Below are 24,275 nucleotides of genomic sequence, written 5' to 3'. Positions count from 1 at the left end.
TGGAGCTCTAAACTGAACGCCAGCATGATCCTTGTTGGATGCGTTATCCAAGCAACGGACAGTGACACTCAAGCTTCGCGTGAGACGAAGACTCAAGACTCAAAATTGTTACTGTCCTCATAAGACAAGGAAAATTGCCATGCAGTGTCGGGCGATTACACACATAAAATACATCACATTTACTAAGAATTAAGAATTGCACTAAGTTATTCTTAATTAAGAGTTACTGAGGAAAAGTATAGTACTAACTTTCTGTGAAATAGAAGTGGTGTGCTAGTACCTGTACGGTCGATAAAGATAATTTTTTCGGACCTAAATATATAAGTATGTCCAATGCTCCGAACACCATTGACTTTAAGTGTTACTCATATGGAAAGCTAAAACAAAAAGGTAACATATTGTGTCATGAAATTCTTCAATGAGACGCTGTATCGTCAAATGAAAATAAGTTCGTAAGTAGGTATATGGGGTGTGCCGAGGTAAAACTAAAAGCGGAGATAATACTTCTATAGCGCTCAGAGCAAGGACCAGAAAGAATGAACATAAAATTCTTGTATAGTGGCATACAATATAACATGCTAGATGGGTTGTTGACAGACCAGCTTTTTTGTCGGTACGAGGGGAGCATATCGTCTTCTGTTTCATCTCCGGCCTCGGTCGATCAAAATGAAGCAGAAGGCGATATGCTCCCCGAGGACAAACAAGAACAAGTCGCGTGAGGCGAAATTACTACATTTAGTCAAGCTGTGGAACTCACAGAATGAAACTGAACGCACTGCATTTTTTCACAATGACCGTAGTCCGCCGCTCGTGCAAAACGCAGTGAAATTGACGAGCCTGTTTAGCGCGGTAGTGGTTGCGCTGTGCTGCATAGCACGCTTTTCTGTACCTCTCTTCGTTTTAACTTTCTGAGCGTGTTTTTAATCCAAACATATCATATCTATATGTTTTTGGAATCAGGAACCGACAAGGAATAAGATGAAATTGTTTTTAAATCGAGTTCGGAAATTTAATTTTAATCATAATTTTTATATTTTTAATTTTCAGAGCTTGTTTTTAATCCGAATATAACATATTTATATGTTTTTGGAATCAGAAAATGACGAAGAATAAGATGAACGTAAATTTAGATCGTTTTATAAAAATATAATTTTAATTACAATTTTTAATTACCAAAGTCATTAAATCAATTTTTAAGCCACCAAGCTGAAATGCAATATCGAAGTCCGGCCTTTGTCGAAGATTGCTTTACAAAAATGTCAATCAATTTGATTGAAAAATGAGGGTGTGACAGTGCCGCCTCAACTTTTACAAGAAGCCGGATATGACGTCATCACATTTATCGAAAAAATAAAACAAGCGTCTGGGGATATCATGCCCAGGAACTCTCATGTAAAATTTCATAAAGATCGGTCCAATAGTTTACTCTGAATCGCTCTACACACACACACGCACACACACACACACACACACACACACACACACACACACACACACACACACACACACACACATTCGACTCGATTCCCCCTCTATGTTAAAACATTTAGTCAAAACTTGACTAAATGTAAAAAGCTGGTCTGTCAACTACCCATTAAACATCGTTTTTGTCGTCATTTTGTTCACATGAGTAAAAGAAAATGCAAGATCATTACAGGGAGCCATGTTGTAAACACAATTGTTTAAATGCACGTTTCGGGCCCCACAGCACTGCGGCAATCAAAGATTGAAGCGCCACGATTGTTCTCAGTAGTTCAGCCATTCAAAGCCGGTAAAAGTTGTTATTTTTCTGTGAGAATCTTAAGTAAGCGCTCTTAATGCATACGAAATGTGTAATAGAGTAAGTGAGAGTTATGCGGAACCCGTCTCCTGGCGCCTGAGAGAATAACAAGCTTTCAAATGAACAAACGACTTTCATCCTCAGTTTCTCACTTTGTTTATCTGTTATTTTCTGTGATTTGAGTTCATGACATTGTTAAACATTTTACAGGTATGGTTGTTTAGCTTTCGGATAGACCGATTGCGCGTAGCGATCTTTTGATCTGCACATGTGTGAACGTCAGGGTCAATCGGTTCGACTTGCAAGTTTAATCGTTCTTCTCCCTTCATGTGTGACGCGAACCAGAGATATACACACGCAGTGACCTTGCAAATATACATTGGGTAGGATTCATGTGTTTATTGAAAGCTTTTTTGTTCGTTTGCCCGTGGTCATTTGGTTGTAGCTTTGGTTTTCGAACACTGCGAAGACGCGAAGAAACACCGAGCGTTTCCACTGTGTTTGCTCTTGATGATCCATTTGTAATATTCTTCCCGTGCCCATCGGAACCGGCGATTTGTAAAATACGAGCATTGATTTTTGTTACCCAGCTGTTAAGGAATGAAAAGTCGTGAAAATGATTAAAAATATATGTGTTCTCTCAATTTCACAAATTCTCTGTGCAGAGGTTGGGAAGCTTTGTAGAAGTGGCATGTGCGTTCTTATCCTCAAATGTCATTTTTATTAAGTAAACCAAAATACTGGTTTTCCTCGTCACTATGTAAAGTCTCGAAGAATAAGCTGACGTCACAAGTCGCTTAAGGATTATGTTCATTAGTTTGTGTTTATGCTTCTCTTTATCTGTCTTGCTTGTTAATCCTCAAATGTTATTGTTATTGAAGTAAACCGAAATACAGGTTTTCCTCGTCACTGTGTATAGTCTCGAATGAAAAGCTGAAGTCATTAGTCGCTTTGGGATTATGTTTATTATTTTGGGTCGTGCGTTTATGCTTCTCTTTATCTTTCCTGCCTGCTACATACGATTACATATTGGGGACGAAAATATCCGCCTAAATGATTGGAAATATTGCGGAGGTGATTATGATGACTATACAATCAATCCTAACGGCTTGCCGCAAGTTGTTGTCACACTTTCCATAGCTTTGCGGTCTCAGAGGCTGCAAGCAATTATGCGTAATAATTGTCCTGAGGGCATTAGCCTTAGTGGTGGTAATTACGTCGAATCTGGCACAAGAATTACTTAATACACTGGGTTTAATTGTCAGTTGTCGATCCTTACCAACTTGTTGACATGTTTCGGAGTCTTGCAGGAGGTTTCGTTTATTGAATGGGTTTCTAATTGTCAGGATGTTGCTTTTTACCAACTTGATGACTGACTTGTGTGTGATGTAGGCCATTCACATTTTTCGTCCATGCGTCCTAGCATCGTTTATGAACGAGCACGGGTGTAGCGGAGAAAAAATTAGGTTTGTGCGACCTTTACTTTTCGTATCAATCTCCATAAAGAAATGATCGTTTATGGACTGTACTTTATGAAATAGAGTAAAGACCCAGACTCCTGGAATAAGCCATGACATGTCTGTCATTTTATCTCTCAGTCTGGCTGTCTGATTCTCTCTCTCTCTCTCTCTCTCTCTCTCTCTCTCTCTCTCTCTCTCTCTCTCTCTCTCTCTCTCTCTCTCTCTCTCTCTCTCTCTCTCTCTCTCTCTCTCTCTCTCTCTCTCTCTCTCTCTCTCTCTCTCTCTCTCTTCCCGTCTTACACTACATCTTGTCTCTCTATGGCTGTCCATTTTCCGTACTTTGGTCGGGGTTTTAAAACTTTTTAGCTAGATAAATAAAATCCGCTTTTGGGCCATTATTTAGTTGAGGAATTTATGTTGATATGTTGTTGTTCACATTGTTGTTGATGTGTACACTGCTTTTTGTGTGTATTTAAATGTCCAAGGACAAGAATAAAAATCATTTAAAAAAATTAAATTAAGAAACGAACATTTAAAGCCATGAGGCCAAGTAAATAAAACCTGAGATTCCTGTGTATCATATTCTTGCCTTGTTTTCTACCTCAGAACTTCTTTCTCTGTGTCATTCTGTAATTTCTTCCGTTTTGTCATTCTGTAGCTTTTCCTTTCTGTTCCTGGGTTAAACAAGACAGTATCGTAGCAACTGGTTCCTTTGTTTGTACGGAGTGTGTACGCATTTTCACTGTTAATGACAGGTATTATCACAATCGTTTCATGTGATCAAATGTTTTTGTCTGAACGAGTTAGGGACATTCTAGTCTCTGTAACAGTTAATTGTCTGCAAACGTTCTTGCTGTTGCCTTTTCTCGTGTTTGCAAAGTTTCTAATGACGGATCGTTGTATTTGCTTTGAAACAGCTTTGTTTTTACAAATCAGCGCATCAATTATCATGTCGATCAGGTTTCCTTGTGTAAAGGATGAAAGGTGTTACTGGCCTGAATAACGTATTTGGAACCCGGCTTCGTTTCAACATAATATTATGCGGCGGGGATGTAGCTCAGTCGGTAGCGCGCTGGATTTGTATCCAGTTGGCCGCTGTCAGCGTGAGTTCGTCCCCACGTTCGGCGAGAGATTTATTTCTCAGAGTCAACTTTGTGTGCAGACTCTCCTCGGTGTCCGAACACCCCCGTGTGTACACGCAAGCACAAGATCAAGTGCGCACGAAAAAGATCCTGTAATCCATGTCAGAGTTCGGTGGGTTATAGAAACACGAAAATACCCAGCATGCTTCCTCCGAAAGCGGCGTATGGCTGCCTAAATGGCGGGGTAAAAACGGTCATACACGTAAAAGCCGTGTGAGTTTCAGCCCATGAACGAACAAACAAACAAACAAACATAATAATTATTATGCACATCGGAAGTTACAAATGGAGACAACTGGAATTAGTGCTTGCAATCGACGGGCGCAGTGGCGTGGTGGTAAGACGTCGGCCTCCTAATCGGAAGGTCGTGAGTTCGAATCCCGGTCGCTGCCGCCTGGTGGGTTAAGAGTGGAGATTTTTCCGATCTCCCAGGTCAACTTATGTGCAGACCTGATAGTGACTTAACCTCCTTCGTGTGTACACGAAAGCACAAGACCAAGTGCGCACGGAAAAGATCCTGTAATCCATGTCAGAATTCGGTGGGTTATAGAAACACGAAAATACCCGGCATTCCTCCCCCGAAATCGGCGTATGCTGCCTGAACGGTCATACACGTAAAAATCCACTCGTGCTAAAAACATGAGTGAGCGTGGGAGTCTAAGCCCATGGACAAAGAAGAAGAAGAAGAAGTGCTTGCAAGCAACTGCCCGTCTATTACATCAACTTGCAACGATGACACATACAGACAGACATATACACAGATATAAACATAAACATGAACATGTATGACGGCTTACTAGTGCCAAAACCTCATAATTGATAATTACCATTTTCACGTGTTTATTACTAATATTCCCGGGAAAATTACTAATTTTCCTGGAATAATTACTAACTTTCACCTGTTAATTACTAATTTTTAGTTTTGGCTCACTTCCTGACGGATTGCTAGTGCCAAAACTAAAAATTAGTAATTTTCCCGTGAAAATGAGTAACTAACAGGTGAAAACAGTAACTGACAGCGTTAATTAGTAATTATCACGTGATAATGGGTAACCCCAGGTTTTGGCACTAGTAAGCCGTCATAGGGCTTACTAGTGCCAAAACCTCATAATTGTAATTATCAAGGGAAAATTAGTAATTTTCCCTTGATAATTACCATTTTCACGTGTTAATTACTAATTTTCCCGGGAAAATTACTAACTTTCACCTGTTAATTACTAATTTTTAGTTTTGGCTCACTTCCTGACGGATTGCTAGTGCCAAAACTAAAAATTAGTAATTTTCCCGTGAAAATTACTAATTATCCCGTGAAAATGAGTAATTAACGAGTGAAAACAGTAACTGACAGCGTTAATTAGTAATTATCACGTGATCATGGGTAACCCCAGGTTTTGGCACTAGTAAGCCGTCATAAACATGAACAGTGACATAGGCACTGAATCATGCACAGACATACACACACACACATAAACTCAGAAATACTCACGGACATACGCACCTCAGTGCATATTTTTACCAGGTAGGCTTGATAGAATCAAAATTCGGTTTTAATCTGGCTAACTCTCTGGTTTAACTATTAAGCTAGAACAGGAACAATTAAGCTAGATAAAACTATATTTCTGTTTATATCCGGTGAACTTTTTGATAACTGGAATTTCAATCTGCACCAGCTGAAATTAGAATATCATCCGGTTGAGGTGGGACCACTGATCTCAGCCAGTTGAGATAACAACTCTGATTCCATCCAGCAATCTGAATCTATCAAGTTAGATTTTGAATCTTGCCAGTTCTTTCTGCGCACAGTGTCAAAATGTTCAACTTTGCAAAGAAAGCAGCCAAGTTGCATACCTTTCGTGTGTATGGAAATAAAAGGCTGCTTTTTTGCCATGTAAAAGTGTTCACAGCGCTAACGTGGCTTGAACGGGAAGGTATTGGTATCTAACTTTACGCTTTTCCACGCATCTATATATATATACGACTAGTGTCTGTGTGTCTGTGTGTCTGTCTGTCTGTGTGTCTGTGCGCGATGCACGGCCAAAGTTCTCGATGGATCTGCTTCAAATTTGGTGGGCTTATTCAGAGAAACCCCGGACACAACCTCATCGATGAGATATTTCAACACGTGCTCTCAGCGCGCAGCGCTGAACCGATTTTGGTTTTTCTCTGGATCCATTCCCAGTAACTCTTCCTTATCTTCTCCAGTGTTTTCAGCGTTTATCTCCCTTCCTTCGTGTGGCGTCAATCCATATTCCCGTTACTACGTTACTATTTTTAGAATGTCACGATTGCACCCGTAAGTTGTCCTTACTGTAAAAGTGAAAAGGTCGAATCCATTTATAGCCACGCGAAAAATACACTGTCATCTATCTCTATATATTTATAGATATAGATATACGTAGAGGTTACATGCCGAGTCTCAGTGATTATTAAAAATAATGGTCGAAGTTGGCGGATCATGAAAAATGCGAGCTTCAGCGAGCTTTTTCATGACCGCGAACTGAGACCATTATTTTTAATAATCACTGAGACGAGGTGTGTAACCTCTTTATTCCTCCTTTCTTCAGTTATTCAAAGAAAACAGGAGTTTTTGTGCGAAAGTTTCATCGAATCCGAATCACTCAACCAGTCAACCTGCGCAGGCGATCGATTAATGCGCGGTTGTATAGTTCCGTGCAAATCATTCCATTCTGTTAACACTTCTTGTCAGTTTCCCTGTTTTAGACTAAAATCAAGTACACAGATATGCTGTTATTCTGCTGTGGCGGTAAAGGCAGATATTGTGTGTTCTGTTTATGTTTTAGTATCGCTTAGGATAATGTTCTTTCGTCAAATGGGACTAGCAGACGAACTTTTGCACCCGTGTTCCAACGTTAATTACTGTATGAAGTTCAGTTTTCTGAAGAAAATAGTGTATGAAACCGCTTTATGTTGTTTACATTGATGCGATGTGTGCATTTGGTTGCGTGTGATCTGTTTATAAAATGAAATATTGTTGAAAACTGACCGTCGGATTGCAGTCAGTGTTGTCGAAGAAACTGCGTTAAAAGAAGGGGAACTACTCTTGTCGGCTAGAGTATGAGTTACTTGCCTTGGGAATTTGCTTGTGATGAACGGTTTGTGCACGGCAGATCTAGATTCAGAAAACAACCGAACTCATGGATTTTATATGGAGATTCATGTGTTCAGGCCTGTAGTTGTTAATTTAAATGCGGTATGTTTGTATTGTTTGCTCCAGAGATGTATACTTCGTACGTATAGAGCGTTTGGAACTTTTCAGTCGCAAAAGTAGTACCAAAACAGAACAGCTTCTCAACCCATTGCACTATCGAGGATTCAGGCTGTTGCTGGCTCGTTATTTGTTTGGTTGCTGGGTCATTATCGAAAAATAACTAGCTCTACAAGTTTACAGAGGTAAAGAAGCAGAGGGGGGAATAAATATATATATACGGCTTCTCTGTGTGTTTGTGTGTGTGTGTGTGGGCAACACCTGTGGATTGTAGAGTTCTGTTTGTGATGTGGTCTAGCGGCTTTTGTGTGTCAGTATGTTCAGGCCTTCCTTCGAGAAGCCATAACAGTTATTCTCAATCCCGTTTGAGTGGACTTCGCCTTCAAAGGTGATTGTGGTGTTTTGGTCACTGAATCATTTTCGTGCTGTTCCCATTCCACCTGGGAGGGATTTAAGTTCATTCAAAGGGGGTCGAGTGTGACAGGGAGACTACCGTCGCCCTTCACAGCAGACTCTGCAGAGTTGTTCGCCTTAGAAGTTGTGGGCTTTCCTTGCATGTACCCGTAAGTTGTCCTTACTGTAAAAGTGAAAAGGTCGAATCAATTTATAGCCACGCGAAAAATACACTGTCATCTATCTCTATATATTTATAGATATAGATATACATATGTATATACGGCTTCTCTGTGTGTGTGTGTGTGTTTGTGTGTGTGTGTGGGTACACCTGTGGATTGTAGAGTTCTGTTTGTGATGGGGTCTAGCGGCTTTTGTCAGTCTGTATGTTCTGGCATTTGAGAAGCCATAACAGATAATAATAGGGCTAAGAAATAAGCCCTAAAATTCTCAATCCCGTTTGACAGGACTTCGTCTTCAAAGGTGATTGTGGTGAACCGCCACGCTGTCTGTCTCTGTCTCGCGATTCACCCCGGCGAAGCCGGGTATTCCTCTAGTGCATCTTATATATATATACGACTTGTGTCTGTGGGTGTGTGTGTGTGTGTGTCTGTGTGTTCGCGATGCACGCCCAAGGTTCTCGATGGATCTGTTTCAAATTTGGTGGCCATATTCAGGTACACCCCGGACACAACCTGGTCGATGAGATATTTCAACACGTGCTCTCAGCGCGCAGCGCTGAACCGATTTTTGTTTTTCTGTTCATCTTCCCAGATCCATTCCCACTAACTCTTCCTTATCTTCTCCAGTGTTTTGCGTTTATCTCCCTTCCTTCGTGTGGCGTCAATCCATATTCCCGTTTCTATTTTTAGAAGGTCACTGTCGACAACGCTCAATCCATATTCCCGTTATACTATTTTTAGAAGGTCACTGTCTACTCTTCCTTATCTTCTCCAGTATTTTGCGCGTTTATCTCCCTTCCTTCGTGCGGTGCGCCGGCAAAGCCGGCGTACACCCGGCGCAGCCGGGTCCCCGGCGCAGCCGGGTATTCGGCTCGACTTCTTCCCGGCGAAGCCGTACCCGGCGAAGCGGGTATTCATCTAGTTATTTATATAGTGTGGACAACAAAGAACCATATACCTTGTGTCGTATTGCTGTTTCTCTCGGATTCAGTTTACAGCTTAATGGCATCTCTTTGTCTTCCATTATTCGACATCTTCAAAAGAACTCCACCCTACACACACAAAACTATACAAAAACCAAAACCAATTTGTTCAAAAATGTATGTAATTCGGCATCGAATGGACAATTGAAGAATTACTCAGGTAGAACGTTTTTATTTTGTCGAACTGAGTGTTTACGTTTGGAACCATAAGACCTTTATTTGGTCGGATTTAGTGTTCAAAATTTCCATAATTAACTGCGGAATAAGGATCCCTATTCTCTAAAAGAGCCAGCTTTAACTGTGTTAATGTACGGACGAGGTAAACTCTTTACTTCTTTTGGGCTTGTTTTCAGTTTCAGGGCAATTAGTACTCACAAACAAGTTAATGGTCTCTGCTTTTAGGTCAGAGCTTCTCGGTTGGGAAAAAACACTGCTGTTTGTGTGCTTCAGATTTTGAACTCTGAACATATGATGCGTGGTGTTTTATGTCCGCTTCAATGTTTTCCCCTAGATACTTCGTTTTGTTGCCGTAAATCTAAGTACTGCGATCATGTAAATTGGCCGAAATACACAGGGGGCTCCGAAGCAGCCGGGGAGGACCAAAGACCAACAATTAAAGGCGAAGTAAGTCATCTCTTTTTCAAGGGGTAATATAAATGGTGTACTTAAAACAAGAAATTAAAATTAGTTAAAACAAGTAGTGGGAATGCGGAAACGTCAGTAAACCCATCAAAAAAGTACATAAACGTCCGGCTGGTTTCCTGCATGGTTTCTTACTCATTGTCTGCCCTGTCTGCGTGTCTGTCTGTTGGTCCGGCCTCTGTTAGTTACCTCTCCTGCATACTTGCCAACCTATCTTCCTGTCTTTCTGTTTGTCTACGTCTGCCTGTTTTTGTTATATTTAGTCAAGTTTTGACTAAATATTTTAACATCGAGGGGGAATCGAAACGAGGGTCGTGGTGTATGTGCGTGCGTGTGTGCGTGTGTGCGTGCGTGTGTGTGTGTGTGTGTGTGTGTAGAGCGATTCAGACTAAACTACTGGACCGATCTTTATGAAATTTGACATGAGAGTTCCTGGGTATGAAATCCCCGAACGTTTTTTTCATTTTTTTGATAAATGTCTTTGATGACGTCATATCCGGCTTTTCGTGAAAGTTGAGGCGGCACTGTCACGCCCTCATTTTTCAACCAAATTGGTTCAAATTTTGGTCAAGTAATCTTCGACGAAGCCCGGGGTTCGGTATTGCATTTCAGCTTGGTGGCTTAAAAATTAATTAATGACTTTGGTCATTAAAAATCTGAAAATTGTAAAAAAAAATAAAAATTTATAAAACGATCCAAATTTACGTTTATCTTATTTTCCATCATTTGCTGATTCCAAAAACATATAAATATGTTATATTCGGATTAAAAACAAGCTCTGAAAATTAAATATATAAAAATTATTATCAAAATTAAATTTTCCAAATCAATTTAAAAACACTTTCATCTTATTCCTTGTCGGTTCCTGATTCCAAAAACATATAGATATGATATGTTTGGATTAAAAACACGCTCAGAAAGTTAAAACAAAGAGAGGTACAGAAAAGCGTGCTATCCTTCTTAGCGCAACTACTACCCCGCTCTTCTTGTCAATTTCACTGCCTTTGCCATGAGCGGTGGCCTGACGATGCTACGAGTAAAATGGCATTGCGTTCAGTTTCATTCTGTGAGTTCGACAGCTACTTGACTAAATATTGTATTTTCGCCTTACGCGACTTGTTTAGTTTCGGTCTTCATATTTTGTACTGATGTGTAATACGAGTTACACATGAACTGGGTATGGAATGTCTCACTTGACTTTAATTTGTTTTTGTTTGTTTGTGTGTGTTTGTGTGTGTGTGTGTGTGTGTGTGTGTGTGTGTGTGTGTGTGTGTGTGTGTGTGTGTGTGTGTGTGTGTGTGTGTGTTTTGTTTGTTTGTTTGTTTGATTCTTTTTTTCTTTCTTTCTTTCTTTCTTTCTTTGTGTGATTGCTTCTTTGTCGTAGACGCTGAGAGAATGGCTGTGTGGAGACAATTCAGGCATCTGGGACGACAATCTACACACGTGAACAGATTGCTTACGTCCATTGAGGTTTTTATCTTTGTTCTAAAATGTCATTGTTGTTGTTATGCCAGCTACCATGCTACTACGAGAATGGCTGTGCTGAAACACTTAAAGTGTAACTAAACAGACATTTTGAATTGTCAGCTTTACTGAATTGCTTTATGTTTTGTCCAAGTATAGACCTGTAGAAGCGATACTGGACGATTTTTCCAACGTTTACTGTGTTTTCTGATTTACTACGATTTTTTAAAAGTGTTGAACCCATTTCAGATTTACCTGATTATCTGTTCTTGATTTGATACTTCCAAAGAACAAGTGGTACTTTGAGTTCCGGTTTTATGTTTTAACCAATCAGAATTTGGTTCCTAAATAAAATCGTCTGCTGCCTGTCCCAGCAGAGTCGGCAACAAGCACTGCTTGCCACATGTGTGATGTTAGTTACCAACAGAAATAGCCATAAATTGGGCAAGGTAGCAATGTAAATGAATTGGATCTAACTAATGTGCTTGTACTGCATCTCTGGCCTTTGAATTCACTCCAAATGTACTGGCTCAGCGTGAGAGGCAACATCCTGTCGAAGTCGTAAGCACGAGGCTGACTGGGAGATTATTATTCGAAGAGCATGCTGAAACGGATTGTAAGTACAATATTTTACATGTTCTCGACATTTCTGTTGATCTTTCCTTAACTTTAATTGTTTCCTTGATTTAAAACCCTAGGGCTTGTATTTTCAGTTGTGATACTAAGCACGTATCTTTACCACAGTATCCGATCACTTCACACTTGAATTTTGGAATGATGAAGTGGAATTATTTCTGGATCTAATTTATTCCTTGTTCCCCCCCTCTCGATTCCTTTTTTCGCCACATATGTATTGTCGTGTGAGGGGGTAGATGCGTGTACTGGCTGACTTTTGTTTTTTTACTTCGGTCAGATACAGATGATTGGAAAAAAAAACTTGTCAAGGATTTCAGAATTTATTAGATCTGTTCGAAGTTTTCACGGGATGGGTCCAGTTACAATACAGACTGAATGTGCCCAAGATGAACTTTTGATTAAACATACACACACAAATGAATCTCTTGAGTTTGTTATACGGCGAATGTCCAGTTTCCACCACCACGTCTGTGGTATGTTTTTATACTGTTTGATTGAATAGACTGATGTGCATTCTCTCGCAAATGTGCGCGCGTGTGTGTTTGTCTGTGCCTCAGACTTATTAATCAAAGATGATGTTGCACATTGCAGATCTATGCGACAGGAGCAAGTGGACAAGACAGCTACATTTGTCTGAGCGAAGATCCAACGGTAAGCTCTTTTAGCCGAAGACAGCGAGCCTGGGTGCATGCTTCTATCATGTTCGTGTGAGTGCTGCAGGGCTATTAGACGACTTTTCATTATTCTTGATTTGGAGATCCATGCAGGGTATTAGAAAGTGCAGAATATACACGTTTGAACAAATACGATGTGTGTTTGCTCTGAAAAAAAGAAAAGACGCAACAAACAAACATTGTATTTGTTTAAAGTATCACAAATATTTATTACCTGTATCTGCATGTTTTGATAATGATGAAGGGTAAATTACTTTGACGTGTGCTTTTTTTTTTTTAACCACACTGATAACGAATGATAGAAACACAGACACACTTAATAACATATCCACAAAAATTGTAACAATGCCTGCAACACATTTCAGGCCTCAGAAGGAAGTAATTATGAGATTCAGACAGAGAGAGAAAGCCCAACACGAAACCAGTTGTGACATTTTTTATTTCATTATGTAATATTAAAAACACGACAACAACGTATTTCCTGTACTTAGTTTCGTGCAATTATGGATTGCAAAGTATGTCTAATTGAGTGGCATAAAGAGGCACAGTTGCATGAAAAACCAACTCGGATCTTGACTAGGATCAGGATTTTACATGGACACAACCTAGAATTTAACATCCTGGGGGGAGGGGGGTACTGCGCCTTTCACATCAAGATGTAAAGATCTATTTTAAATAATACTTATTAGAAGGGAACAAAATCAAACAAACTACAACAATCGTTCTGAGGGGAGAGAATTACCTCTTCCGAAGAAATTACCTCCCTTGCTTGTCTTGTCGTGACTTATGGGCAGACACCACAGTGAAAAAAGTGATTTTTTTGTTCCCTGGTCATTTCCGTTTTCTTTCTGATTCTGGATTTTGAACCTCTTCTGGTTACTCTGATGTACTGATTTTAGATCAGAATTAATCATAAACGGTCAAAACGGCTAAATGAACAATGTATGTGTATGCAATTGTGTATTGAAAACACACAAAACAGCAAAAAAATGCGTATGTTTGAGTGGTGACTGTGAGTCAAACAAATCGTGAACGGTAGTCACGTTTGCATGACTGGAATGAGTTGTCTTTTCTTTGCTAGGATCAGTTCATACCGCGGACAACGGGAATTTCCGTTTACTGGTTTCGCGCCGTTAGTAACAGCAACAAGAAGACATTCCAAAGAGCCGAAGAGAACCGATGAAGATTCCGGGAAATTCCGTATGAACAATTTTCGCTACTGACCAATCGAATCGCGGATATTAAACTTCGTTTATGCTCGGTCTCGTTCGGTTCGATTCGGCCTTCCCAGAATGCAATATTCTTCAATTTCCGCCAGATCTTGCCAAAGGCGATGTGAAACACCTACAGCTGCGATTTTCCTTGGATATCTTTGTGGAATCTTCAGTTTATCACACGTTTTACCCCGATTTCAGTGCTAGACACGCAAAGGATGATTATTGGGTAAAATCAGATCAGTTGCAGAGGCTGGCGTGACAGAAGTTTAAAAAGAAAGTGCGAGTCGATAGTGTCGTCTGCTATTGCTACGAACGAATCGGAAGATCAAGTTTGTGCATTCAACTTCGTCCAGAATGAAAATTGGCTGGAAACTATGCTGCTTCCCTTGCAACAGCTGGGTCGGAGCAAGAAAACACCATCGGTGGTGTACGTTTGAAGCACGTTTCCATGTGTGTTTTGAACCACGACTTATTTTAGAGTTGCGGAGCGGAATGTGTACGGCAGTAAGGACAACACGGAGTTCGCCATTTATGGCAACGAAAAGGCAGACCCTATATCTTTTTTCGGGAAAAAAGCAAATAAACTGCTTAAAAAAAGAACAATCAATACAAAAATGACTTTGTTCAGCCATGGTGCAACACCATGCATCTCCTGGGAAATCTGCTGCAGCTGAATACTAGCCCAAGCAGAGCAGTAAAGATTCCAAGCAGCTGATAAAGCTTGTAGTAGGTATGCATTTTTTCTTCTTTTTTTTGACAGAAATGTAGAAGTTTATACATGTGTTTGGTTATGTTTGCGGCTCTGGCTCTGTGTGTTCATGTGTGTGACTGTGTGTGACTGCTGAAGAAGAGAATCTTACTAACAACACCCTGATGCAAAGAAACTGAATAGGATGCAAAGTCAGTAATGTGCGGCTACTGTGAAGCTTGGTTGTCACAAGGTTTGTCCTGTTGGGGCAAAACATCTGTTCTTTCCTCATTTATTTTCTTGAGCATATTACTTATAGCTTCCTCCTGTGATCAAAGTTTTCTTGTGGCACAAACAAACATGCATTCACATGGACCAGTGAGTGAACGTTGCTTGTGGTCATACTTCCCATGCAGACCATATGTTTCTGCATGCAGTCAGAGACATACATACAGAGATGCGAAGCGAGGGCCGCTCGCATGAAGTATGTGCAATAGCTGTAGACCAGACCAGCACTGCCTTAGCACCATTCACATGATTTTTCAACATCTTTTTGTTCACTGCTTGACTATTAGCACTGACATAAGCATGCGCCGAAATAACGTGTTATCACATATTACAATACCTGTTTTTCAAATGTGTGTGTAGGAGGGGAGGGGGGGGGGGGGTACCCGTGTCATTGTTGGGAAAATGTGAATAGCCGTATAGAGTTTGTAATAGACATATCATATTATTAATTTTGAATTTATGTTCTCTACAGATGGTGAGGTGGAAGCTGGAGATCGAGAGGAGCTTCCAAAGTACCCATGGCACTGCATGGCAATTCACAGAAGTCAACCCTAATATCGTAGTATAAAAAGTAAAGGACACTGTTATAAATTTCCCTGATAAATCAAAGCAAGTCCAAAAGAGGTCCAAGATAAGAGGCTTCACTGGTAACAATTTGGGAATTATGGATGGGCATAATTTATGCAGCGTGCACATAACGGATGAGAGTTGATCATTGTGACCTTGGAACAGGTTCCTTGGTGCTTGCAGAACACTGGCTGTTTTTTTTTAACATTTTGTTGAATTTAGTTTCCGTTTTTCTTGTGGAACTCAGCAAGACTTGTTGTTTTGTCAGTGTTGTTTTGTTACATGTTTCGTAAACGTTTGTGTGAAAAAAAATCATTTTCTTCATGTTTTGTGCATTTTCTCAAAACTACTTTTTTGTCACTTCAAAAGCCTAAGGCTTTTTTTCTAATAAACTTGCGTTGTTGAAACTTTGCGTACATCTTGAGTGTGTTATTTTGCAGAAACTGATTGAGGGATTTGTTGGAAAAAATTTTTTTTGAGAAGTTATACCCTTTTTGGGGGCGTTTTTTCATGAAATTCAACATCACTCACTTTCATCATTGATATTTTTTAAATGACTTGAGATATCAAAAAAAGCCTCAATCAGTTTCTCGGCATTGTGCTGAAGTATAAATAACAAGCATCAAAACTAAATTTCATGCAGTTTTAAAAAAGCCTTAGGGTTTTAAAAAGGGGCAGTTTGGTGGCCATCTTGGATTGCTACCATGGCAACCGATGGTCCAATTTTTATTTTTTTTCCATTTTCTCAGGAGATAGACTGAGTACTTAAATTCTAAAACAATTGTTGACCCAAGAGTTATGAAACAAAAAAAATCACTTTTAACACCAGTGCCTCCCCTTAAGTAGAGTAAAGTGAATAGAAAGTGAATCAGTCAGTAACAAAAAAACCCACAACATTTCTTAAGATCAATGAGGAGTCTTGAAGTATTTGTCAATGTTAATCTTGTATGTATAACAAACAATATATTACGGATTGATAATTAAAGAAAATCGTCTCTTCTACAGGGTTGACCCCCCTAAAAAGGACACCCACAACCATGCAAATTACTTCTGCATCTGTTGAACCAATTATTTTATATATGGTATTCATTAACTTCAGTTTATGTTCTGCCTTTCCAGTAAGTGGCAATTTTGTAAATTGAATGGTCTGACTTTTGTGCAATTTTAATTTGTTTCTCCAAATTCGGGGGTCGACTAAACAGAACGAGTTTTGACATTGAGCGGTAGCCATTTTTACCTAATTTAAACCCTTCAGGCTTTTACCTTTTTGATTATTTTGAATGTCTGAGTATGTAAAAACATCCCCTTCAACCCCCAGGCTATCGATGACCTGAAGAAAGCATGCAGTTACAGCTAGGTTCAGGGCAATCCTCAGACACGAAAGCGTTGGTGTCATTGGTGATGCAAAAGTTAGATAATTTAACCTACAAATTTGCCACTTTGTGAACTGCACATGCATAAAATCAAGTTTAAGTATGCTGAATATGAAGTTATCCAGTCAATTGGTGTAGAAGTTATAGCATTTCTGTCAGTTAACAGTATTTAAAATCTCCAAAGTAAAATCTGACATATTCGAAAGTTTTGCATAAACACCCAGACAATTTTTACGATACTCTCCTAAGCTTCTCCACTTCTCAGCCCTGTCTTGGAAATGAATTCGAATAAGGCAGTCAAAATAACTTAGTTTGGAGCACCCATCAATCAGAATAAGCATTAACTTTTGACACAGGAAATATCTTCTACCGAAAGCTCTCCTGGTTTTATTCTACATTTTTCCTGCATAATGGTAACAAATTTAATGATAAATCTAAACAACGAAGTGACTGTGGTAAGATGAACAAAGTTAAAAAAACAAAGGATTACTGTAAATGGTTTACGAATCGAAATCTAAACAAGTTTTAATGATAAGTAAAATGATAAAAAAATAAAATAAAAAAAAGCTAACGTCCTCGCATTTGTCCAGAATTATTCCATGTTTAACATGGGAATAGAGGGATAATTGGTCTAAAGAATTTTTGGACTATCTGTATGCAATGCCCGCTATAGGTGAAAGACTTTTGTGGAAGCCATGGAAGAATGCATCGCTGTTGTGCTGGTTCAGCTTGAGGTCCTGTCCTAGCGAATATCCTGCACACACAAAAACACGACTTTTTAAGCCACTTATGTCGCATTCCGTGACATAGCTTTGTTAAAACCGTGTGCCTGATAATAATGACAGATTTTGTTGACATACATTTTTTTTAAGACACCCCATATACAATCTCTTTCAACATAGCTTACGAATCACCAATGTGTAACGCAAATAACCCACAGGTCAATAAATTACTTTCCAGAGAGAGAGAGAGAGAGAGAGAGAGAGAGAGAGAGAGAGAGAGAGAGAGAGAGAGAGAGAGAGAGAGAGAGAGAGAGAGAGAGAGAGAGATTAAAACTAGAAAATGTGTGCTATATAAAACAAGGATAATCTCTGTCAAATCTTTGCTTGTACCTGCATGGTGTTTACTGCGCTATAAACACAACCTGTTTTATTTCATTTATTTATTTTTTTTTTTTTTTTGGGGGGGGGGGGATGTTTTGTGATGAGGGTTTTTTCAAAGCCTTTACTGCTTTAGTCATTGAATCCACCCGACTTCGATTTATTGTTCAGTGATGGGTAATTGTGTGACCAACTATGTAAGTTAGTGATTGTTCTGGCTTCATACAATGACATTGCATTAATTTTATAAGTGTATGTGTGTGTGTTTCAGGCAAAAGCTGATATTACAGTCCTAGTTGTATGCAGTACCTCTGCTTCTTCGTTCAGGAATCAAAGTATACAATCTAAACCGATTATTTTGTTCAATAATGTTCAGCTTACCATCCCGAAGAAGGCAGTAACGTGCCGAGATATTGATTATAGATAGTAACGTACCTAACCTGGTTACTGGTGTGTTTTCTTTTTATTTCAATAATGTAAATGTGTGACAACTTGCAGGGTACTTGATGTTCAGAGCAATTTTTCTGGCAAAAGACCTTTTATGGATCAAAGAAAACTTTTGTCATGGTGCACAAGTCAATCAATTTGGTTGATAAATAATTTGTGCTGCATTTTCCCTGGTTCCAAAACGTAGTATGTATTACCACATGTCCTTACCTGTCATTTGCATCACATGATTCTCTGCAAGCAGTCTTTTGTGGAAATACGTCATTTAACACTTTAGTAGGTGGCTGTGGAACAGTAGACATGCAACGACAACGAACAACAAAAGACAAAGTGTGGAGTACACTCATTTTTCTTAACATACGCTAAGTTTCTTTGAGAATGCTCCAAGTGAAAATCAGGCGTTCCTAGGCCTGATATCACAATTTCTTCTCAGAATCAGGAGGGAAAAAACTGTTATATGGCGAGATGTCGTGACAAGAACAGACAGCAGCAGCAGCAACAACAACATTGCTAAATCGTCGCTTTAACAAAATTTCATGTTTAGCATCGCAGACAAAGCACGGCTACTGATCCGACCAAAGCCACACTTCATGCACGATGGGCACATTGTTATGGCCAGCTTGTTAACGTGCGCATTGTGTATGTTTTACATAGAATTGAATGTGTTTGTCGTTGTGTCTGTCATCTATCCTAGTCGTTTGATTTAGAATAAAGCAAACTTATTACAATGACGATTTTCTTCGGTTTTTGATGAAGGATTGGCATCAAGACTTTTCCTATTTTCCAACTCTGCCACCATACACTGGCCGTTCAGGTCTGCATGTCGACCACATGGTGTGTGATCAGATTTTTCGGACATGTTCACAATGCTTACATGACAACGAAATGGAAAATCAGTTGGTATTTGTTATGTTTTTGTGTTAGCACAATCTTCATACAAGTAAACAGAAACAGTTTTGTTGCAAACAGAGCCTTCATAAGAACAAGAAGGGCAAAGCCCATACGACTCACATGCTTTACACATTTTTCCTACCAAAATACATGTGACCTTGACCCAAGGTCAAGGTCATCCAAGGTCATGCAACACAAAGCTGTTAATTCAAGACATAGGAAGTACAATGGTGCTTATTGGCTCTTTCTACCATGAGATATGGTCACTTTTAGTGGTTCACTACCTTATTTTGGTCACATTTCATAAGGGTCAAAGTGACCTTGACCTTGATCATATGTGACCAAATGTGTCTCATGATGAAAGCATAACATGTGCCCCACATAATTTTTAAGTTTGAAACAGTTATCTTCCATAGTTCAGGGTCAAGGTCACTTCAAAATATGTATGCAATCCAACTTTGAAGAGCTCCTGTGACCTTGACCTTGAAGCAAGGTAAACCAAACTGGTATCAAAAGATGGGGCTTACTTTGCCCTATATATCATATATAGGTGAGGTATTGAATCTCAAAAACTTCAGAAAAAATGTGAAAAATGTGAAAAATAGCTGTTTTTTAGGCAACATTTATGGCCCCTGCGACCTTGACCTTGAAGCAAGGTCAAGATGCTATGTATGTTTTTTGGGGCCTTGTCATCATACACCATCTTGCCAAATTTGGTACTGATAGACTGAATAGTGTCCAAGAAATATCCAACGTTAAAGTTTTCCGGACGTCCGGACGGACGGACGGACGACTCGGGTGAGTACATAGACTCACTTTTGCTTCGCATGTGAGTCAAAAAATGCTTCTAAGTCAAAATACATACCCCCTTTTTCGTATTGCGTAAAATATACCCATAAATTCTGGACATCATATTTTTATTTTTTTTCACAACAATGAAACCAAACTTTGGCATATGTTTTAGCAATATATTCACAATAAAACCTATGAGTTTGAAGGCTGCATCTTGTTTTGTTTATTTTTGAGAATTTTTTTGCAAACCCATGCAAATGGCCAGTTTCTGGGGAGAGACTGGGGAGATAATGGCCAGTATAGAAAGAGTTAATAAGTAAACTAATGTCAGAAGTAGGTATTTACCTTGTTTGCCTTCGCGTTCTTGATAGCCCGCTGCAGCATTTGTATCACTTCCCTTGACATTCAAAACGCCAATGTATTTCTGAAAGGAAAATAAAGATATTGACCAAAACATCACACAAGTGGTATATCATGCTAGGTTTTGTTTACAGTGCCTGTTCTACGACCACATCTGATTGTAATTTAAATAAAGAACAAGAAGAGCAAACGCTCGATCGAGTCACTTTCGCAGTTCTGAATATTATATGAGGCATCAGATGGACAGGAAGAAATTGCTATTCACAACACAATGAGTCACGTTCACATAAAATTTGAGCCCGGTCACTTTTATAGTTTCCGAGAAAAGCCCAACGTTAAGTTGTGTGTTGCCGAACAGAAAAGGCTAGTTATCTCCCTTGTTTTTCTGATAACGTTCGTAAAAGGCTACAGATGTAAATACTTTGATGTAAAGAATAATCCTACAAAGTTTCAATCACATCCGATGAACTTTGTCAAAGATATAAAATGTCTAATTTTTCCTTTGACGCTGACCTGTGACCTTGAAAAAGGTCAAAGGTCAACGAAACCATCGTTAAAGTGTAGAGGTCATTGGAGGTCACGACTAAACAAAATATGAGCCCGATCGCTTTGATAGTTTCCGAGAAAAGTAGTCAAAGATATAAAATGTCTAATTTTTCCTTTGACGCTGACCTGTGACCTTGAAAAAGGTCAAAGGTCAACGAAACCATCGTTAAAGTGTAGAGGTCATTGGAGGTCACGACTAAACAAAATATGAGCCCGATCGCTTTGATAGTTTCCGAGAAAAGTCCAACGTTAAGGTGGTGTCTACGGACGGCCGGCCGGACGGCCGGCCGGACGGCCGGACGGCCGGCCGGCCGGACAGACTAACACTGACCGATTACATAGAGTCACTTTTTCTCAAGTGACTCAAAAACTGTATCCATTTATTACTTCTCTATTTGTGTGTGTTTGTGTGTGTGCAGGGGCGGATCACATCATTTTTAAGGGGGAGTTTCCAAATTTCTTTTAGGGACAATTTGACGACGCGAAGCGTTTAGTTGAAGACACGAAGCGTTCAACCTCCTGGGGGGGGGGGGGGGGGGGGGGGGTCCGACAAATGTTGATAAAAACAAGGAAAATGGATCAATCTGAGCCAAGAAACATCCCCTAATACACCTTCCAAAAAAGTAAATATATTAAGAAGAAAAATTTGAATCACAACAAGGACAATTGATCGATCTGGCGCATCCTGAGCAAACTAATTAGCCAACTTCTTTCCAAAATCGTCACTTAGAATACAAAGGCCGGCTCCTAAGTGGTCCGGAAACCCCGGAACCCCCCTCCGGATCCGCCCAGTGTGTGTGTGTGTGTGTGTGTGTGTGTGACCGATGACCGTCTCTAAATTCTAATCGTTGCGTTTGCATGGTAATAAAGTTTTAATACTGGATATGCCCATGAAAAAATATCATTTCTTGTTCATGTCATTGTGTGTGTGTGGCCAGGACCGTGACTTCTGCTTGCCTCGACGTCTTCAGAAAAGACACAAAATGCCAGCAGGCGTATGTTCTTGGAGCACTCAGTATGCCGTCATCTGCAAACAAATAAATACAAATTATTCAATTGTGTAAATAAAGAACAATCATTTTAATATTACAACAAAAAATTCATATAACTGTCTGTAGTCTTCACCAGAGACATCCACTACACTATCTTTAAATAAAACTGCCGTAAAAAATTGAAATACTATAAAACTTACCCCCACTCAGATCTATTTGGGATTATTCAAGTTTCAACCATGAAACGATGCCGGTTTGGACAGATCTGCTAGTTTGCCGCTGAAACTGAAATCAAAGGCGATCTTCAGCCGGAACTATTTCTAATCTTGTATTTGTGATTAATATAAAATACTGATCTTCCCAATAGAAGCTGATGTGTATACACATGACCAGGACAAGGTATTTTGTTACAGGGCATTTACGCAGACGTCGCAGTTCAAAATATCGTTTTAGATCTGATTTTGTACAGCAGCCTGTGTGATTCAGAATCGTCTGCCCTTTTTCGGTTTAACATTTTATGGACGATTCCTATGAGACTGCTCAATCATAACTGATGACAAATTCAGAAACAGATGATGGTTTCAAGTAGGCTACAGCAATGATTCGTTAAAAATGTCAAGCCACTCGTCGATCATTCACACTCAAAGAACCCAAGCCAAATCTGCTCTGGTTCCGAGCAGCTTTTTCCAACTGAGACCCTAATTGTTACGCATCTGCCGCGAAAAGATAGACCACAAACAAGCGGCACTGTACCATGCTTTCGTTTATGTTGCTAAACAGATTAAATGTGCATTGTAAATGTGCTTACAGCAAAGAAATGCATCCTTACTTACCACAAAAATACTGGTACCACATTCATCGCACTTGTGTCTTCTTACCAAAACCTATCGATATGTTTGTTTACGATATATTGGTAATTACTAACCGTTAACTATTTTTCAAAAATCTGAAATGACTTTTAAGAATCAAAGAAAGATTCGCTAAAACGGTTGACTTCAGAAAATAAGCAATATTTTTCTGAACCATGAAATAAAAATCGAAAACTCCGTTTGATCTTTTATTTTGGTAGATTGATGACAACAGCCGGAACTGAAAGTACCAGAACCAAAAATTAAGGGCATTAATCAGGTAAACTAAGAAGATTGTCGTTCCTGGCGCGCACTTCACATGTCCGTCAAACAGTGTCCGAGTGAGAGAAAAAATATTTTTTTCGCAGTTCGACAGTATATGAGGCCCTTCTTCATATCAAAGTGTAAAGGTTGCTGAACGATGTTTTTCCTTTTTGCTTGTTTAGTTACACTTTAAGGCATCTAGGACGACAATCTACACACGTGAACAGATTGCTTACGTTCATTGAGGTTTTTATCTCTGTGCTAAAATGTCATTGTTGTTTTTATACCAGCTACCACGCTACTTGTTTTACGAATTTTACCTAGAAAAAAGTACATGTACCTACAAGGTAAAAGTACCACTGCTTCTGACTACAAAAGGAAAAAAAACCATAATCTTGATTTACACATTGTAACTAGACCGTTAAAGCACCAACAAGGTGAAAGTACCATTATTTCTTTGTATAAAATAAAAACAAAATAATCGCGAAGCAGAGACAGAGACAGACGGAGTGAGACAGAGAAACAGAGATCATTTACCCAGTGACTATAGACAGCTTAAACTTAAACCAATCCGAAAGTGGAAGAATGTCCAGATTTTCCGGTACCAGCTCTAAACATAGTTCTCACTTTACTCTGAGGTAAACGCTTAGTCCTAACACAATAGTTGATAAGAATCAAACTGCTGATTTTGAAATAAATGGGATTTAGCTGGAAAGACTTAATTGCCTCAAGTCGGTAAAGAACTCAGATTTCAGCTTCTTAATCACTACTACTGACAACATCACCTGCAATGTATTGCAGAAGCGTTAAAATCAGAGGCAAAAACAGGACAAAAACGCACGAATAAAATGATGAGGATTGATTACACCTTGGTCCAACTGTCTTCCACTTAAGAGAATAACACAAAATAACTTCAAGAATAACAGACACAGAACTTCTTTTTACATTTAGTCAAGTTTTGACTAAATGTTTTAACGTAGAGGGGGGAATCGAGACGAGGGTCGTGGTGTATGTGCGTGTGTGTGTGTGTCTGTGTGTGTGTGTGTGTGTGTGTAGAGCGATTCAGACTAAACTACTGGACCGATCTTTATGAAATTTGACATGAGAGTTTCTGGGTATGAAATCCCCGAACGTTTTTTTCATTTTTTTGATAAATGTCTTTGATGACGTCATATCCGGCTTTTCGTGAAAGTTGAGGCGGCACTGTCACGCCCTCATTTTTCAACCAAATTGGTTGAAATTTTGGTCAGGTAATGTTCGACGAAGCCCGGACTTCGGTATTGCATTTCAGCGTGGTGGCTTAAAAATTAATTCATGACT

The 24,275-nt window shown here is 39.4% G+C and overlaps 1 long non-coding RNA gene across 1 annotated transcript; it reads right to left on the bottom strand.

Moving 5' to 3' along the window:
• Positions 1–15,317: 15,317 nt before the first annotated feature.
• On the bottom strand, positions 15,318–23,138 carry LOC138959516 (uncharacterized). Its single transcript, XR_011453730.1, has 2 exons — positions 20,291–23,138; positions 15,318–17,469 (listed from the first exon to the last, which is right to left on the bottom strand). It is a non-coding gene; the product is annotated as an uncharacterized lncRNA (long non-coding RNA).
• Between the last annotated feature and the right edge of the window lie 1,137 nt (positions 23,139–24,275).

This window comes from Littorina saxatilis, linkage group LG2 (assembly GCF_037325665.1).
Source record: "Littorina saxatilis isolate snail1 linkage group LG2, US_GU_Lsax_2.0, whole genome shotgun sequence".
Lineage (NCBI taxonomy): Eukaryota > Metazoa > Mollusca > Gastropoda > Littorinimorpha > Littorinidae > Littorina > Littorina saxatilis.
This window is presented reverse-complemented; position numbering and strand designations above follow the sequence as displayed.